Source organism: Amblyraja radiata, chromosome 9 (genome assembly GCF_010909765.2).
Source record: "Amblyraja radiata isolate CabotCenter1 chromosome 9, sAmbRad1.1.pri, whole genome shotgun sequence".
Classification (NCBI taxonomy): Eukaryota; Metazoa; Chordata; class Chondrichthyes; order Rajiformes; family Rajidae; genus Amblyraja; species Amblyraja radiata.
The window spans coordinates 47,213,436-47,234,436 of NC_045964.1; the positions used below are offsets into that span (position 1 = coordinate 47,213,436).

The window sequence follows — 21,001 nt, forward strand, 5'->3', positions numbered from 1 at the left end:
CCCAAAAGAGTTTAATTTTCAATGCAGTACAATGCTTGTGTTTGTGTTTGTTTTATTGATCAAAATATATGAAAATAATTTGCTTTTCAATGCAGTGCAATGCTTGTGTTTGTGTTGGTTTTTATTGATCCAAATATATGAAAAGTGTCTGCTTTCCAATGCAGTGCAATGCTTGTGTTTGTGTTTGTTTTTATTGATCCAAATATACGAAATTAAAATATTTGAAAGTGATGCCATAAGACGCTACTCTGAAATATATCTTCATACATCAATTTGCTGTCAAAATGTCAAGCATTTCCTTTATTGATATTGAAACAAACAAAAGTCTTAACAACAAAAAAGTTTATAAGAACATACAACAGTGCATACAAAAATATTATAATCACATAAAAGTTGTAATTATCTATAATAAGTATATAATCACATTAACAACAAAAAAAGTTTGAATTATTATTAGATTAGAAAGAATACAACAGTGCATACAAAAATAAATGTATTATCTATCATATCTATATAATATTAAAACTCTGTGGCTGCTGGCTGGCTGTGTTTCTGCCTGACTTGTGGTTGCCAGCCTGTGGGTACCAGCCTTTGATTCGTTGCTACGCCAACACCAGACCCACAAACGCCCAGATTTTTTCCATTTCGGTAGAGATTTCACTTTTCATTCCAAGTATCCACTCTTGACTAAATTTTGTCGTGTTTATGTACACATTTTTAATAAAATCCTTCTCCCCCCCCTCCCCACTCACTCAATTTGTCGCCTCCTGCTGGCCAGCAACCATAACGGCTGCTGGCGCCCGCCATTTAAAGACGCCATTTAAAAACAGCCGCACTGCTGAGTCCTGAACGGCTCGAGTTGGAGGACCATGTCTTCCGTGGTGGCTACGGGTAGGGAACGGCTGCGTTGGGGGAGCAGACCCAACGGGTCTGCACTTGGTCTAGTACTTATTAAAACTGATCTTGTTAGTGTGTATATGTGTGTGTATATGTGGTTGTCTTTACATCTTCGCCAAAAAACTACGCAGTAACGATAACATTTTTACGTATTCTGGTTGACATTTTCCCGTCGAGGCTGGGATCACCTTATATGAACATTTCTCGACATTACTGATTAAAGTTTAAAAACATCAAAAGACTTTGAAATTAAAAGCAACAGCTGCAAATGATGATGTCAAAAATGGCTCAGCTAGCAGGGACCAGCCTGAATGAAGATTTCATCCTATATTTGACACATTATTTGTGATTGAAGCTTTAAAAATGCCTACTTTCACAAGATTTTTACATATTTTGATTCACATTTTTCCACTCGAGATCACTTTCACTAAATATTTTATGCTTTATTTCTCGACTTATTGCTGATTAATTTGATTAATACTGATTAACCTTGAATTTCAAAAAGACCAGCTTCAAATGATGACATCTTTGAATTTCAAACCAACCAGCTTCCAATGATGACGTCACAATGGCTGGACTAGAAGGGGGAGGGCTAATTGCTATTGCAACACGCAGGGCAGGTGCAATTGGATTTTTTTGACGTCACAATGGCTCGAATAGCAGAGAGGGCGAATTGCTATTGCAACACGCAGGGCAAGTGCAATTGGATTTTTTTTTTTAAAGATCAATGCTGAGGAAGGCAAGGAGAGTGCTGGAATCTTACTTTCGGGAACGGCTTGAGTTGAAGGACCATGCCTCCCGTGGGAGATACGGGTAGGGAACGGGTCTGCAGTTGGTCTTGTATACTATTAAAAGTGTAATTTTATATGTATGTATATGTGCGCGTGTCTATGTTTTTCTACCTTCGTCAAAAGCTATGCGGTAGCGCTTAAATTTATACATATTCTGACTCACACTTTCCCCCTCCATGCAGTAATCAGGTCCACTTAAGATTTCATCCTATATTTCACAAGTTATTGACGATTCAAGTTTTTAAAAAATGGCAAAAAACGGTTCTCATACACACCCTTTTTCCATGACTTTCGAATGATGATGTCACAATGCCACTCACAATGCACTAATCACTATGGGCTCTCAAGCTACCGAGTGCCACAATGACATCACAATGAGACGTTGCCAACAGTAACCGTGTTAATTCTGGCCAAATTGGAGAGGCCAGGACACTAAAATTGAGTAAAGGCTTCTCTGCTGCAAGGCCATTTGGTCAATTTAAATGTGCCTTCTGCAGAAAAGGGACAAGCTGCAGAATGGTGCCAGTTTGTCTAGAGTCTAGATTAGAGCTGCAGGAAGAGAATGGAACATCTGCAGAATATGACAATTAGGTGCAAAATGCATTGAATGGATTGGATGAATGCTAACCAGACATACACATTGTAAATAATGTTGCAAAGCTTTACTTTGCTTGATGTTGATTGGATTAAGTATTGAGCCTTGTCTGGTTTTCTTGAATATCAAGGCACATGTTGCGATGTTTGTTTCCTTTGAGAAGCACCGTTTGAATACAATGTATTAGTCACTGTGTTATTGGGTTGGGGAAATGTCTATCATGTACTGGGTTAATCGATATCTGTTATTGGACTGCAAAGAGACCATCCCCGTGTGGTTCGGCCCCTCGAGGTTCGAGCATCTATAAAAGTCCGCTCCCACGAGGTTCTGTGTCGATCGTCTGGGAGAACGCTTGGGACTGCGTCACCTTCTGGAGTGTCTGCTTGAGCGAAGCTCGGAGTGCTTGATCAGGCAGATACGAGGATCGAACCCGCGGTGGTTAGATATAGTAGTGGAACTGTAATTGTGTTTTGTCAAAATAAAGTTTAGATGCGCAAGTGCTTGACTCAGTGATTTTTGACTGAAACTAGAATGGGGGAAGCTTAGAACGACCTATTTGCAACTGCAGCTTCTCACAGACAACCTTTTTTCCAGGAGCTTCCAGTGATGGTAATCACAATGAGCTTTCAAGCAGCCGAATGCCACCCCCCCACGCCGCCCCCCCCCCCCCCCCCCCACGCCGCCCCCCCCCCACGGGTTGGTCATACCCCCCGCCCTCTCCCCCCGGGTTATTCACACTCCCCGCCCCCTCTCCCCCCCACGGGTTGTTCACACTCCCCGCCCCCTCCCCCCGGGTTATTCATGATTATAGTTTCAAAAAAGCCAACCCCACCTTTTAAAACACCAGCTTCCAGCAATGTCATAATGCCCCCCCCCCCCCCCGCAACAGTACAGTGAAACTGAATATTCTGCCACCTTCCATGTGACGTCAAGGGGAGGGCCTCATTTCAAAAACAGCTTCATCAGCTCCGACCCAACGGGTCTGCACTTAGTCTAGTAATCACATAACATTTGAAATTATCTGTAAGAATCATCAATATAAGCACCTCCTTCAGTCTGATCCGTCCCATCAATCTATAATAAAAGGCAAGAAATAATATCAAATAATGGCACATCTGTGTCATTGTATATACATCTATTTACAACGTTCCCTGTATTTCTCTCCATAAAACTTGCAACTTCAACAACTCTGGCAGGCATGTTACAGATACCTCTAACTAACATTTTGCAAAAAGACTGCTTATAGAAAACTCACTACTACAAAGATGTGAGCTACAAATAAAAATACAAAAATTCAAAACTAGAATACACTTCAATGCTCAGGTTATCTTTCTTTGTTTCTTCATTTTGCTTGTACTGTTAACGAGATATTGTATGACTTTTGTATATATGTATTGTTTTTCAATTATTTATGTACTCCCATACCCCAAGGAGGGTTGTTGAGTTTCAATAAACTTAAAACTTTAAACTTCAAGCATAATACAAGTACAAAAACATACAAGACTTAACATAACTCATGGATACATTACACTGATGGGTGATCTGTGTCTATTAATCCTGTAAAACTCAAACTCAAGTCCCCACTTGCGTCCTGGGTCTCTGTTCTGGGGGTACCCCCTGGTGTCACTGGTGCAGGCCTGGGTGTGTCAAGGCTGGGGTAGTCTGAATGCAGTTGAGAGTGCAGAGAAGCGATTAGATCTTGCAGGCTGCAAGGCAGTGTATGAAAGAAGTGGCTGCTTGCTGTGATGGTGTTGATGGAGGCTGCCGCTGCAGTTTCTGTGAGTACTGCTGCTGTGAGTAGGACTGATGCTGGCCTGTGGAACTGGGTGACCAGCCCATGGGCGAGGTGGCCATCGGTGAGCATTTCATCACTGGTGGTGGCATCTGTGGTGGTCCCATCAGTGACTGGCACAGAAACATATCAATATTAAGTGGGAGGCAAATAAATCAAAACTTTTCACAAGCTGTGTGACAAAGAATTTCAAGTCCAATTCACAAAAAGTATTATAAAATTAGATACCTGGTGAGCCTGCTGATGTGGTGGTCCCATCAGTGGCATCTGTTGTGGTGGTTCCATCAGTCCCATCTGTGGCTGTCCCATGTGTCCTATCTGCTGCTAAGTCTACAACACATGAATTCAATGTGAATATTTCAAACAAAAAAATAAATATTAAAGTCAAATGTTCACAAAATTCCACAAAAATTGCTTAAAATATTCATCAGGTGGGAGAAGTTATGGGCCATCGTCATGGCAGCCATGGTGTAGTTGAACCACACATTCTCTGGTATCTTGAGCAGCTCAGTCTTTAGGAATCCCAAGAAGGTGTCAACAGCCCTCTCATGTGGTGTCTGGGGCTGTGTCATGGCCTTTCTGGCCTCCCTGGCCTCGGTTGCCTGTTGCATGAGCTGCAACATAAATTAGTATGATACAGGTAAGTAAATTTGGGGGGGAAAATGGATGGATGGATGAATGGATGGATGAACGGATGGAGAAATCTGCCAAAAAATGTCCCCAAATGTACTTACCACCTTGATCAGCTCCTGCTGACTTGCCTCTCTCTCCTCTACCTCAGTTGCTGTTGGGGTGGAGCTGGCAGTGGTCCTGCTCCTCTTGCTGTGCTGCTGACTGGTGGAGGGGGTGGATCCAGAGGTTCCCTCAAGTGTATCAAACTCCTCTTCACTGGACATACTGGGCAGTGGCTTCTTCTTGTCAAACTGGAAGAAAATAAATGTGTTTTACAAACTTTCAAGACCATCAGGACATGGCAAGCAAGATGACAATCAAATTATCAATTTCACAATAACTATTTTATAATAATTACCTTCTTGGTGCTCTGTCTCCTCTCCACTCGTACTATGTGTGAATTGATAAAACCCCATTTGTCGATGATCCACTGCTGCCTCAGGGTAAAGTTTTTGCCAACTTGTTCCCACTCTGAGACAGCTTGCCATATCTTGTTCTCTGGCTTTTGAACCACAGACAGAGTTGAGCATCTGTTAAAAAAAAAACTAGAAATAAATACCAGTGTGAATAGCTTGCCTGCAAAGGAATGGAAGAGCTACTGCTAGAAACTTGCAAGTTTTAACAGACTGTACATGTTACCACATATGAAAAAAAAAATACACAGAAAAAAAAATAACCCCAAAATATACAAAATGCAACAGGCAGGCAAAATGTGCAGGAAAACTTGCTGGTGGCTGATGGCACTATTATCTGTCCACAATTTCATGTCATGGCAAACAAGATAACAAACACATTTTTATTTTCATTATATTTATTCTGGATCAGGAGACAGCAGCAGCAGTGGTATTAGTAGTTTTCATTTTATTTTTATGGCTGCTACACAACATAAAGTTGCAAATTTCAGGACCAGAAATACAGACAAACAACCCAGTAAGTAGGTACTTACATGTGCAGTCATGGAACTCCTTGGCCTTTGTGTCAAGTAGTGAGTTCTTCCTGTCCTTGTTTCTATAATGTTGGTGGTTCTCTGCAACTCTGGGTTTGACCGATACCACTCGACCAGCTCTCGTTTTTGTTCCCTGCTGAACTCATAAGGAACTACGAAGGTACACAAAATTGCTGGAGAAACTCAGCGGGTGCAGCAGCATCTATGGAGCGAAGAAAATAGGCGACGTTTCGGGCCGAAACCCTTCTTCAGACTGATGGGGGGTGGGGGGGGGGAGAAGGAAGGAAAAGGGGAGGAGGAGGAGCCCGAGGGCAGGCGGATGGGAGGGTGGGAGGAGACAGCTAGAGGGTTGAGGAAGGGGAGGAGACAGCAAGGACTAGCAAAATTGGGAGAATTCAATGCTAATGCCATCCGGATGCAAGGTCCCCAAACGGAATATGAGGTGCTGTTCCTCCAATTTCCGCTGTTGCTCACTCTGGCAATGGAGGAGAACCAGGACAGAGAGGTCGGTTTGGGAATGGGAGGGGGAGTTGAAGTGCTGAGCCACCGGGAGGTCAGGTTGGTTATTGCGGACTGAGCGGAGGTGTTCGGCGAAACGATCGCCCAACCTCTGCTTAGTCTCACCGATGTAGATCAGCTGACATCTAGAGCAGCGGATGCAGTAGATGAGGTTGGAGGAGATACAGGTGAACCTTTGTCGCACCTGGAACGACTGCTTGGGTCCTTGAATGGAGTCGAGGGGGGAGGTGAAGGGACAGGTGTTGCATTTCTTGCGGTTGCAACGGAAAGTGCCCGGGGAGGGGGTGGTGCGGGAGGGAAGGGAAGAATTGACGAGGGAGTTGCGGAGGGAGCGGTCTTTGCGGAAGGCAGACATAGGGGGAGATGGGAAGATGTGGCGAGTGGTGGGGTCACGTTGGAGGTGGCGGAAATGGCGGAGGATTATGTGTTGTATTTGCCGGCTGGTGGGGTGAAAGGTGAGGACCAGAGGGACTCTGCCCTTGTTGCGAGTGCGGGGATGGGGAGAGAGAGCAGTGTTACGGGGTATGGATGAGACCCTGGTGTGAGCTTCATCTATGGTGGCGGAGGGGAATCCCCGTTCCCTGAAGAACGAGGACATTTCCGATGCCCTGGTATGGAATGTCTCATCCTGGGAACAGATGCGGCGTAGGCGGAGGAATTGGGAGTAGGGGATGGAGTCTTTACAGGGGGCAGGGTGGGAAGACGTGTAGTCCAGAGAGCCATGTGAGTCAGTGGGTTTGTAATGTATGTCAGTCAGGAGTCTGTCCCCTGCGATGGAGATGGTGAGGTCAAGGAATGGTAGGGAATGGTCGCAAATGGTCCAGGTGTATTTGAGTGCCGGATGGAAGTTGGTGGTGAAGTGGATGAAGTCAGTCAGTTGTGTGTAGGTGCAGGAGGTGGCCCCAAAGCCGCAAAGTACATTGACGACTGCTTTGGGGCCACCTTCTGCACCTACACACAACTGACTGACTTCATCCACTTCACCACCAACTTCCAACCGGCATTCCAATACACCTGGACCATTTCCGACCATTCCCTACCATTCCTTGACCTCACCATCTCCATCGCAGGGGACAGACTCCTGACTGACATACATTACAAACCCACTGACTCACATGGCTATCTGGACTACACGTCTTCCCACCCTGCCCCCTGTAAAGACTCCATCCCCTACTCCCAATTCCTCCGCCTACGCCGCATCTGTTCCCAGGATGAGACATTCCATACCAGGGCATCGGAAATGTCCTCGTTCTTCAGGGAACGGGGATTCCCCTCCGCCACCATAGATGAAGCTCACACCAGGGTCTCATCCATACCCCGTAACACTGCTCTCTCTCCCCATCCCCGCACTCGCAACAAGGGCAGAGTCCCTCTGGTCCTCACCTTTCACCCCACCAGCCGGCAAATACAACACATAATCCTCCGCCATTTCCGCCACCTCCAACATGACCCCACCACTCGCCACATCTTCCCATCTCCCCCTATGTCTGCCTTCCGCAAAGACCACTCCCTCCGCAACTCCCTCGTCAATTCTTCCCTTCCCTCCCGCACCACCCCCTCCCCGGGCACTTTCCGTTGCAACCGCAAGAAATGCAACACCTGTCCCTTCACCTCCCCCCTCGACTCCATTCAAGGACCCAAGCAGTCGTTCCAGGTGCGACAAAGGTTCACCTGTATCTCCTCCAACCTCATCTACTGCATCCGCTGCTCTAGATGTCAGCTGATCTACATCGGTGAGACTAAGCGGAGGTTGGGCGATCGTTTCGCCGAACACCTCCGCTCAGTCCGCAATAACCAACCTGACCTCCCGGTGGCTCAGCACTTCAACTCCCCCTCCCATTCCCAATCCGACCTCTCTGTCCTGGGTCTCCTCCATTGCCAGAGTGAGCAACAGCGGAAATTGGAGGAACAGCACCTCATATTCCGTCTGGGGACCTTGCGTCCGGATGGCATTAACATTGAATTCTCCCAATTTTGCTAGTCCTTGCTGTCTCCTCCCCTTCCTCAACCCTCTAGCTGTCTCCTCCCACCCTCCCATCCGCCCGCCCTCGGGCTCCTCCTCCTCCCCTTTTCCTTCCTTCTCCCCCCCCCACCCCCCATCAGTCTGCAGAAGGGTTTCGGCCCGAAACGTCGCCTATTTCCTTCGCTCCATAGATGCTGCTGCACCCGCTGAGTTTCTCCAGCAATTTTGTGTACCTTCGAACTTCCAGCATCTGCAGTTCCTTTTTGAACTCATAAGGAACTACCTTGGGTCTCCTGCCCTTCTTCGCCTCCTCCTGGACAGTGGACACATTAGAGACACTTGAGGCATCAGTGTCCTGAGCATCATCTGATGGTGAGTGGGTCAGCAGCAACAGTTGTACCTGTTGTCTTGGCAGGGCGGCCAGTCCGGGCTAGGGTGGTGGTGGGGACACGGGTCGCCTCCCTGGTTTCCTCCTGGGTCTACTCAGCCTCCACCTGCCTGGTGGGTGGGGGATGTGGGTTGGGGCTTGCCCTTGGGCTGCCCCTTCCTTCTCCTCTGAGCCATGTTGCACTATCCGATGTCCAATATCACCAACACAAAATGCACTTCTGTGGACTTAGTGTCAAGTAGTGACTTCCAATGCCTGTCGCTACTTGACTTCTGTTGATGCCGGTTACTGTTGCCGGTTGACGTAGGTTGATGTAGGTAGTCGCCAATGGAATTCACTGGTCAGCACCGGCAACAACCTACCTCAACTGGCGACAACCTATGACAGCACCTACATCAGGCAGTTAAGCTACACTCATAAGAGAGTTCAATATTCCGACTGTGCATGCCCAGGTCATAGGTCACTTGCTATAACCTGGAATTCTCTTTCCTCAGAGGGCGGTGGAGGCCGGTTCTCTGGATACTTTCAAGAGAGAGCTAGATAGGGCTCTTAAAGATAGCAGAGTTAGGGGATATGGGGAGAAGGCAGGAATGGGGTACTGAATGTGGATGATCAGCCATGATCACATTGAATGACGGTGCTGGCTCGAAGGGCCGAATGGCCTACTCCTGCACCTATTGTCTATTGTCTATTTACCCCTGTCCAACATGTGCTCATCCAAAGTTAAGACCCAAACTAAGTTTGTCCAAATTTGCAAGCATGATCCTGCCCAGTTAGAAAAATTAAACTTCATATTTGATTCACGTTAAGCTTGTTAATAAAGTAATGTTTAAAGAATTTTTGATTCTAAACGCAGTACACTGAAACAGCAAGAAGTCAATGCCTGACTGGTGAAAAATAGTGATGGGCTGAACAATTGGGTAGATGTTAAATCATTGAATTGTTATCGTGCGGTAACAATTAATTGATTTAATAATTACACCCAATAAAGTGTGAAATATTTCAGGAAATACACAGAGTGAGGAACAATTATGCATAATAATTCATGTTTTTAAAATGTCCAAATGTTGTTTCCAGATGTGATTAACCAATTATCTTCATTCTGTTTAGGAATATAGATGTTACTGTTCAAAAGCAGCTGTAACCTCTGATGTAGGATATTCTGCACATGGTAATATTCTCTTGATTAAAACATTAGTGAGGCATTAACAAGGGAGAATTGCTGCAATGTTGCTTTTATTTAACAATATAGAGCTGTAAGGCAGTTACACCTGGTAGATTCTGCAGTGAAAAGTGCATATTGAGCACATCCTGAATTATTTATACCACGAGAGTCTCTCTCTACACAGTCTTACGGAATATTTTGCTCTTGTAGCTAGTTTAAAAAGTGCAAAAATGTAGCTGGAGATTATTATACAGAACCACTTCCATTTACAGGAAAGACACAAGATGCTGGACTGTCAGGCAGCATCCCTGAAGAACATAGATTGGTCACATTCTTGGAATCTGAAGAAGGGTCCCGACCTGAAACATCACCTATCCATGTTCCCCAGGGATGCTGCCTACACCACTTAGTTACTCCAGCATATCATATCTTTCCATGGTAGGCCAGCATCTGCAGTTCTTTGTTTCTTGATTTATTGGAGCGCCTTTACAGATTTTGATGTTTTGCTAAAAGATATGTGTTATAACGTTAGCTACCACTAGATGGCACAACATCAGCATGTTTTGTATTTTTTTTCAGTTCCACATCAAGAGTGTCTTTTAACAGAAGCACTTGGTCACCTTTACAGAAAATCTGGGGCAAATATCAGCTGATGCTAGTCAATCAACTGCACAGTATGACTTACCCTTTGTAATTCTAGAAACAGGTTGAATTCAGTTTATGTTCTAATTATTGCATTTATTCTACATTTTTCTTAAACTGTTTCCTGTCCACATCTGCACTGAGATGGGCGTAATATGTTGCTCCATTTTCCATCCTTTGCTTATGCTTGGGTTAGTTTAAAATCTTGGGTTTAAATTCCTTTTATACAGTTCAAGTTATTGATTTGAAGTACAGGCTTTACTCAGGGTACAGGATACTGAGTTGGATGATCAGCCATGATCATATTGAATGGCGGTGCAGGCTCGAAGGGCTGAATGGCCTACTCATGCACCTATTTTCTATGTTTCTATGCTAGACTTATCCAAATGTGTTTTAAAATGAAACAAAAATCAGTTTATATGATTTTTTACAGATGCTTACATGGAAGCAGGAACCCACCTGCAGCCACATGTACAAGACGTAATTATCTTCAGCATTACAGTCTGTTCTTGTTGCCCTATGTGTAGTTGGTTATTATGTCAAAGTGATTTCAACTTTTACCATAGATATAGAACAGTACAGCACAGGAACTGGCCTTTTGGACCACAATGTCCACACGAACATGAAGCCACCTTAAACTAATCTCTGCCTGCACACGATCCATACCCCTCCATTCCCTGCATTTACATGTGTCTATCTTAAATGCCACTTCGATTTCTGCCTCCACCTCTACCCCTGGCAGCACAATCCATGTACCAACCACTCTCATTGTAAAAAAAATTGCCCTGCACATGTTCTTTAAACTTTGCCTCTATCATCTTAAAGCTATGCTCACTAGTCTTTGACATTTTCACCCAGGGAAAAGGGTTTTGTGGTTGGTTATGTCTTAAGGTGTTGGGAAGAATCAACAATGAAATCCACTGTGATTACAGATAGCAATCAGGAGCATTTATGGAAATGGGAAAATGATTAACCCTGTATGTAGAGGATCAAAAGCAATGCTGAATATTGCTCAGCCTCATACAGATCCAGGAGAAGGCTAAACTCCTCTCCATTTTTTACAGATGCTGCCTAATCTGTTGTTTTTTTCCCAGCTTTTATTTCAGATTTCCATAACCTGCAGCTTTATTCATTTTGAGTGACAACTTTGTGTTATCTATCCATCCGTTGGAACACCCAGAATAATGAATGCCTAGTCTTGCTTGAAACATAAAGCAATCGATAAAGGAATAAACAGGTTTTTGATTCAACAGGGAACTCAGCAGTAATTGACTTGCAGCCAAAGAAACATAAACTTAAAGTAGGTTGATGTATAGACCTAAATAATAAAAATCCATGGGAAATATGCCTCTCTTCAGAGCTCAGATCCACAGGAGTGATGGCTCTTACATCTCCTTTACATCTTCCACATTTTCTTGACACCTTCTTTTCTGCCAGTAAGTGTGTACACAATGAGGTCAATAATCAATGACAATTGAGAAAAATTCAACTCACATGATGAAATCTGCAACAGATGTTGCCTTCTGTAGCAAACTTCACACCAATACTTTTTTGGTTAAGTAGTATACATATTGAATGTGTGAATAAGGGTGTACGTGCAAATAAGTCACTCGATGGATACATTTAAGGTCAACTGCTCCAAAAACCTTGCAGAGAAAGTTGTATGATGCATTAAGTAGCTAAGATAAAGTGGGCTTAATTTTGGAATTCAGCACCACATGACATGGAAAACAATACAAGGGTAACAGCAAAAAAGATCACAACCCGAAACGTCTTCTATACATAGGTGCTGCTTGTCTCGCTGAGTTGCTCCAGCATTTTGTGTCGATCAAAAGTTAAAGATTAACGTGAAGATTCTTCTGTTGCAGACAAGTGTTTTACATTGCAAATGTTATGAGGGGAACGAGAATGTACTAAAGATGTTTCCCTGGAGTAGGTCACTCTTTTTTCAACATTAAAATTTCAAATTAATGTTTCATTTGAGAAGAATGTCTGGAAGCTTTGAGACTAAAAGAAGTGGAAGGGTGTGCTCCATGACCAGCCAGCATTTTATCATTGATACATTGTATGATTTGCACAAAGTTAAAATGTCCAAGCACATTCACTGTCAAAAGTTCCAAAAACGGATCCAAATTTTTAACGCAGAGGAGTCAGTGACTACGTCCACTGGCTCTCCCTTGTCCATTTTCCTAGTCACATCCTCAAAAAATTCCAGAAGATTAATCATGCATGATTTCCCCTTCGTAAATCCACGCTAACTCAGACCGATCCTGTTACTGCTATCCAAATGTGCTCTAATTTCATCTTTGATAATCGACTCCAGCATCTTTCCCACCACCGATGTCAGGCTAACAATTCCCTGTTTTCTCTCTCCCGCCTTTCTTAAACAGTGGGATAACATTAGCTACCCTCCAATGCACAGGAACTCCCACGTCGGGATGGTCGAAACTCCCGCAGTTTGGAGTTCCCGAAGTCAGAGTTCCTGATGTCCTCCCCCCCCCCCCCCCCCCCCACACATAAAACACACTAAAGAACACAAAAAACATACATTTAACGCATACAATTAAAACACAAAGGAATGGACAGACAGACTGTTGGCGAGGCAGCCATCGCAACATTTAGGAAACAGGTACATGGATAGGACAGGTTTAGAGGGATATGAGCCAAATGCAAGCAGGTGGGACAGTGTAGATGGGACATGTTGGCCGGTGTGGGAAAGTTGGGCAGAAAGGGCTTGTTTCCACGCTGTAATGCCCCTGTCACACTTAGGAAACCTGAATGGAAACCTCTGGTGACCTTGCCCGCGACCCAAGGTTTCCATGAGGTTGCCGGAGGTTTTGGTCACTCGCCTGGAAAGCCTCGACCTGCATCTACCGATCAAAGATCCTATAGGATCTTTGCTACCGACCGCACACACACACACACACACAAACGCATCGCGAAGGTAGGAGCCATGGAGAGCAGAGGAGCGCTGTCTGTGCGATGAAGAGGAAGGTAAACGGCTGCCACAGAGCACGGTAAGTCCTTTGAGAGCGCGGGAGGGGGGATAGAAGGGGGAGCAGGGGAGAGAAGGGGGGGGGGTGAGAAGGAGTGGAGACAGTTTTAAGAAGTTTAATAAATTTAGCGGGCATTTTACCTACCGGCGGGTCTTCTAGGTCCTAAAAACTCCAATGAGCCAATCAAAATGACCGGGCAGCGAAGGAGATTGCCTACCGCTGCCTTCGACTGCCTGTAAGTAAATAGCGATCTCACTCCACTGGCTTCGACCAAACGGCAACCTATTTTTAGCCGAGGCCGGTTTTGATTTTGTTGAAACAATCGAAGCAACCTAGATGAAGCCTTGACCACGCGGAAACCACTTTCGACCATTAGGGAGAGTGACCAAAACCTCCGACGACCTCATGGAAACCTTGGATCGCGGGCAAGGTCACCAAAGGTTTCTGTTTAGGTTTCCTAAGTGGGACAGGGGCATAAGAGTCTTCGCAAAGATCTGAAAGTTAAGTACAGTGAAACTGAAGGAACATCTGTGGTGAATCATATTGCTGGAATCCCATTGTCAATCTTTGGGCGGCACAGTGGTGCAGCAGTAGAGTTGCTGCCTCGCAGCGCCAGAGAACCGGGTTTGCTGCCGACAATGGGTGCTGTCTATACGGAGTTTGTCCATTCTCCCTGTGTACGCGTGGGTTTTCTCCAGATGCTCCGGTTTCCTCCCACATTCCAAAATCGCGCTGGTTTATAGGTTAATTGGCTTCGGTAAATTGTCTCTAGTGTGTAGAATAGAACTAATGTATGGATGATCACTGGTTGGCGTGGACTCGGTGGGCCGAAGGGCCTGTTTCAATGCTGTATCTCTAAAACTGAGGAAAAGGATTTAATGGAATTTGAGACTCAAAAGTTTGCTGAAGTCAAGGAGAAAATTAATTCACAACAAAAGGTTTACGGCAATAAACAATCAGAACTACAATATCTCAAGATGATGGGTTCCCACACCATCAGGTTCACAAAGCACTGCACCATCCTTGAATATGGACTGTCATTCTGCATGGCCATCAACAATGAATTAAAAATCCACATTGCAGTCTTCCTGGACAAGATCACCAGGCTACCTACATGCACCCTTAACATTGGCAGTACTGATCACATCCATCGATCCCCAAACCTATCCTCCTTTCCTCAATTCATTAATCACCAGGTATCCTAACCTTGTGCTGAATTCACTCGTATACTAGAAAGGTATATTCAAACTCTCAATTTCAAAGACAATGTACAAACTCTCACATCTTGCACAATAAACACTACCTGTAAGGGCATGAGGTGGAGACACATAGCTCATATTTGGAGCAAAAAACAAACGAGCTGCTGGAGGAACTCAGCAGCATCTGGGGAAGAGGAATAGAGTTAATAGTTTGGGTCAGAAGAATACCAAAAGAGATTGGATAACATTTTCATTAGAGAAAATCATTTTGTAACAGTAGACATAGGAACTGCAGATGCTGGAACCTTGAGCAAAAATAATACTAAAGTGCTGGAGTAACTCAGTCACTCAGGTGGCATCTCTGCAGAATATAGATACCATGGATATTTCTAACAGTACTGGCTTAGTTTAATCGGTCAGGAGGTTAAGGCCAATAAACATTTAACTGGTTACAAGGGAAAAGTAACCTCTGTGATGAGATAATAATTTTATCCCATTTAATTTCATTTTGGAGCAGTTCCAGATAGATGCCTGCAGTTAAATCCTCTTTTGCTTTAATGCTTTTGTCAGGTAGCCATTACAGAGTAGTACATCCATCTGGAAATGAACAATTGTGTTCTCACTTATCGTCCTCCAGTGTCTCCAACCTCACCCTCCCTCCCGCCACCTGGCTCCTTCTACCTCTATCTCACCTTGTCTGCTCCTACCTATCACTCACCTGCCTACCTCTGTCTCCCAACTCCACCCCTCCCCTTGTCCCACCTGCGTCCTTCTTCCCAACATCTTTCACCCCTCCTCGGTCCACCTGCCATCTACTGGACCCTAAATCACTCTTCCCCCTCTCCTTGTTATACTGATGACTCCCCTCTCCACTCTCAACCCTGATGCAGGTTCATGACCTGAAACATTGACAGGTCCTTTCTCCCCACAGATGCTGTTTAACCTGCTGACTTCCTCCAGCAGATTTCATTTTGATATGCATTGTTCTTGTGCAGAATTGGAAATTGTGTTCCAGGACTGCAAGAATAATTTAAATCTGATGAAGCTGTTCATGCTAGGACACTGAGTTGAGGTGAGAAATGATTGACTGCTGCAATGGTAGGGTAATTATTTTTGAAGGATGAAATAAAATGGTTTTGAATATTTTTTCCCCCTCAAATGTGGCCTGCCACATTGGCCCGGATTACAGTTTTGCAGGCTAAAACACACATTTTGTGTGTGTATCTCCATGTGTCTGCACATATCTATGTGTATGAGCCTTCATGTACACATTCACATGGGTTGGTGGTGTGATGGTAGTAGAGGAAATTCAAATTCAACTTTGAGAGAGTTTCAACCACCCCAACGCAGAAGTTTCGATCACCCCGACGGGGGCTTCGATCGTCGACTGCGGGGGCTTTGATCGCCCCGACTGGATGGTTTGACTGCCTGACCGTGGGAGAACAAAGAGGAAGAAGTTTGAACTTTATTGCCTTCCATCACAGTGAGGAATGCGGAATCCACTGTGATGGATGTTTATGTTAACGTTTATGTGGTTGTGTGTCTTGTTGCTGTTCACTTAGTATGGCTGTATGGTAACTCAAATTTCACTGTACCTTATTTGGTACATGTGACAATAACCTGACCTTGAAACCTAGAAATTCAAAAATCATTGCCTTTGAAATCAAGCTCCTGTTATGATGATGGTCAACAGTTTTCATGTTACTGTTTGCGGGATATATGTTGCTGAGGACATAAAAAAATTATTTGCCATCTTCAAAGACTGTCATACAATCTATGGGATTCAAAGACTAGAGGGCATAGCTGTAAGGTGATAGGGGTAAAATGGGGACGTTTTAAACGGGGTAAAGGAGACGTGTAGGGCGTTTTTTTGTACACAGTGGGTGGTGGGTGCCTAGGACACACTGCCAGGGTACTGCTGGAAGTAGGTATGATAGGGACATTTAAGAGGGTTTTAAATAGGCACGGATATGCAGATAATGGAGGGATATGGTTCACGTGCAGGCAGAGGAGAGAACTTTGACTTGGCATCATGTTTGGCAGGACTATGTGGGGCGATAGGCCCATTCCTATATTATAGTGTTCTCTGTTCTATTTTCTGACCGTTTACTGTGGGGATAAGCATGGCATTGGTTTAACCTCTCAACTGGCACTACAGAGTTTCTTGGTGTTACATTGAAATACCTCAGGATTACTGGAGTTAAACTTCACAGGTTTACAAGTTAGAGGAGTAGAATTAGGCCATTTGGCCCATCGACTCTACTCCGCCATTCAATCATGGCTGATCTCTGCCTCCTCATCCCATTGTCCTGCCTTGTCCTCATAGCCCTTGACACCCGTTCTAATCAAGCATTTGTATATCTCTGCCTTCAAAATTTCCACTGACATGGCCTCCACTGTCCTCTGTGACAATGAGTTCCACAGATTAACTACCCTCTGACTAAAGAAGTTCCTCCTCACCTCCTTTCTAAAAGAGGGCCCTTTAATTTTGAGGCTGCAACCTCTGGTCCTAGACTTTCCCACCAGTGGAAACATCCTTTCCACATCCTGTATTCTGTATTTCATTATTCTGTAAGTTTCAATGAGGTCTCCCCTCAACCTTCTAAACTCCAGCAAGTAGAGGCCCAGTGCTGTCAAACGCCACTTGTAATTCTACTTCACTTCATTTCTTTACTTGAGGCCAGGGTGGTAATGTGTCTGATATATTACTATTTAGCCTTCCCTATTTACTTGCGTCACAAATGATGAAAGGAATAGATGTGACCAGAATTATTATTGCTTATGATCAAGAGTAGTGATTATCTTGTTCTTTTCATAGAAGAGATGAAAATAGGCTAAAATAAATTAAGAGGAAGACATTTGTCATGTTGTGTCTAAAATATTACATATAAATATATTATATTAGTAATATTGAAATAAAATCAACAACTCAATTTGAGTTATTGCAATTCCGCATTTAAAAAACTGTATTGATCTCCCAAACCACAGAGTAACAATGATGCAAATCCTCTCAGAATCCATTGAATTATGTTGATATGTAATCTAATGGAGTATTCCATGGTGTTGATTAAGAGGATGATTGCTTTATTAGGTGGAATTCAGTTAGAAAGTATTCTTATTCAGAATGGTGCTATTTAAAGTGGTTCTACAAGCTTTTCTTCCTGTTCCACTTTCTATATTTTGATTGCAATTTCATTATAATTGTTGTAGTCAAGGGAAGATTATTGCAAAGGAAGGTCAAGGTGGTGCAGCAGTAAAGCTGCTGCCTTACAGCAAATGCAGCGCCGCAGACCTGGGTTCGATCCCGACTACGGGACTGTCTGTACGGAGTTTGTACATTCTCCCCATGACCTGCGTAGGTTTTCTCAGAGATCTTCGGTTTTTCCCACACTCCAAAGACTTACAGGTTTGTAGGTTAATTGGCTTGGTAAATGTAAATGGGTTCAGGATGGTGTTAATGTGCGGGGATCGTTGGTCGGCGCGGACCCGGTGGGCCGAAGGGACTGCTTTCGCGCTGTATCTCTAGACTAAACTTCAGATGCTGGTTTACACCTAAGATAGACACAAAATGCTGGAGTAACTCATTGGAACAGACATTGGGTTTTTTAATTAAAAAAAAAAAATTTCCTTGATAGCCACAGTTTTTATTGGTGTTAATGGTAAAGCTGGGTGGGAATCCATGATGTGCAATATGGTGCTCTTTAGTAAGGACACTCCGTCAAGGATGTGAAGCATTAAATTAGTGGCTTGAAATTAGTTATTTGATGATGCTCTGTTATTGGAAAAACACAGCCGGCATTTTGTCCTAATTGTTTTGTGCAGCTGGTGAGAGCCAAACGCTTCCAAAGCATTTACAGTTAAATTTGGGTATCAATGTGTTAGAAGGAAGATATTTTACTTGACAAAACGCACCAGTTCACACTGGTAAATATCTTTAAAATTTGATTTGCTGTTTGGTTTGTTTTTTGTTGTTGTTGTGTTTGTTCAGAAACAGATGGGATAGTTTGAATAATTTGAGTACAAACTCACTGGGAGGTCATAGGATGATTGAAGATTTGTCTCGGACCAGAATGCATTTGCTGAAATCGTGGGGAATTTTTATATTTGAATAATTCATCTTGACAAGCTCAATCTTAGTCTTGCCAGTCCCGGGTAAGTACAAGTCCAGAGTAAAATGGGAACGAGCAGCATAATGATAACAGCAAAAGAAGGTTTAAGGCTCAAGGATTCAGAAATCAGAGGTGCAAAGGGACTGGTGAGAGAGTCTACGACCTAAGGGCACAGCCTCAGGATAAAAGGACATACCTTTAGAAAGGAGATGAAGAGGAATTTATTTAGTCAGAAGGTGGTGAATCTGTGGCATTCATTGCCACAGACGGCTGTGGAGGTTAAGTCAATGGGTATTTTCAAAGCGGAGATTGACAAATTACTGATTAGTAAAGGTGTCAAAGGTTATGGAGAAAAGGCAGGAAAATGAAATTGAGCGGGAAAAATAGATAAGCCATGATTGAATGGTGGAGTAGACTTGATGGGGTGAATGGTCAAATTCTTATGAACTTATGAACATTTATGAACAGCAAGGATTTGAGTCAGGAGGTGGTTTGCAGTGATTTCCCTCTACATTGCACGAATCTCATCGTAAAGAACTAACATTTGTTAGCTATTACTTGACCTTTCCAACAAATTGTTATCACAAGTGTTAAATATTGTGAGATAATAAAAGGGCTACACAATGTTCTTGGTTTTAGTTGCCCTGACAAATATTAACACCAACAAAGCTGGAAATTTACTACAAAGTGCAATTGTTGTTCTGGGAATGTCACTTTGTTAAAATACCTAATATAAGTAATAATATATTGTAGGGACCTGGTAGGGGGTGCCGTCCTGTGTGGTATGGCTGTCCAGTCTGCAACTGTTTGTTTTTCACTCTTTTTTAAATTTTTAGTGAGGTTTGTTTTTGGAGCTCTTGTCTTTTTTATGTGGGGGTGGGGGGGTGGGGAAGGGGGAACTACTTTTCAGGGTCCCTACCTGGTCGGAGAGGCAGCTTTTCTCCGGGCTGCACTTTCGACCTGTCCTTGCGGCCTACCAGCGGGCCTGGAGTGGCGTTTACTGAGGGGACCGCCCAGTACCTCGGCTTCGGCGGCAGCAGCACAGCGCTGGAGCGCTATTGCGGAGCGGGCAATGCCTTGCCAGATCGCCGCGCTGGAGCTCCGGTGAGCTGAAGACCGCCGATGAAGCATCGAGGAGCTGCGGGTCTGTGGAGCAGCGGCGCTGAAATTTTCATCGGGAGCCTGGGATCTCTTGCCGAGATCGCCAGTGGTGGAGCTCCATCCGGCACGGCCTTGTTGGCTTCAGAAGCCGCGGTCTCCAGTAAGGGAAGCGGCCGTTCCAGGGTTCCCATGCCGCTGAGAGGATTCTCCCAATGCCGGCGCACCATCATCTGGCGAGAACGGCCTGGAACATCGGGCCTCCGTAAAGGCAACTGTGGAGGCCTCAATAGGCCCGACTATGGGTGGACATGGGATGGGGACTGGACATTGTGCCTTCCCTCATAATGGGAACCATTGTGGGGGGATGTTTTTATGTTTAAATTTCTTTATTACTGTTATGTCTGTGTTCTTTCTTTATGTGCTGCATGGCAACAAGCATTTCATTACACCTAGGTGTATGTGACCAATAAAATAACCTTTGAACCTTTGAACCTAATAATTTCCATAAATTAGGCATAAGCCTACACTAGGAGCAGGATGGAGCAGCTCAAGGAGCAGCTGAAGGTGGCCAAATCCCAACTCTTTGAGGTGTATGACAAAATGAAGGATGAGGAGGTTGTGAGAATGATAGAGGGAGTAGGAGCAGCCAACGATGGCAAGCGGTATAATGAGGCATGGAGGGTCGTGAACGAGAACAGTGGCAGGAAGAAGGCCAAGTCAGGTCAAGTCAACGGGAACTCTCCAGAGGACCAAATTAACACATGGTTCACCCACTTCTAGAACCTGCTTGGGTCACCTCCAACTGTCACTGAGGAAGATGAGGAGATCGAGACTGTCCTCATGGATGTACAAATCCACGACGGCCCCTTCACCATGGAGGAACTGCAAAAAGTGAAGACCTCGCATAAGAAACTGAAGAGTTCAGGCCCTGATAACGTCCCTCCAGAGGTGTTGAAAAACTGTGAGCTCGATGACATCATGCTTAAGTTCTGCAACACAGCGTTAATGACGAATGACAAGCCAACACTGTGGTCACAATCCAACATCATCCCCATTCCCAAATCTGGGAGCCTGAACAAGACTGACAACAATCGTGGCATCAGCCTGACATGTGTCTTGGCCAAGGTCTGCAACCGCTTGATTCTCAACTGGATTAGGGTAGCTATCGACCTGGAGCTACGTTACAATCAGAACGGCTTCAGAGAGAAGAGGAACATGGTCACACA

General features: G+C 44.4%; 1 long non-coding RNA gene across 1 annotated transcript; it reads left to right on the forward strand.

Moving 5' to 3' along the window:
* Positions 1-3,423: 3,423 nt before the first annotated feature.
* On the forward strand, positions 3,424-18,821 carry LOC116977071. Its single transcript, XR_004413111.1, has 3 exons — positions 3,424-3,721; positions 13,102-13,106; positions 18,127-18,821. It is a non-coding gene; the product is annotated as an uncharacterized LOC116977071 (long non-coding RNA).
* The last annotated feature ends 2,180 nt before the right edge of the window (positions 18,822-21,001 follow it).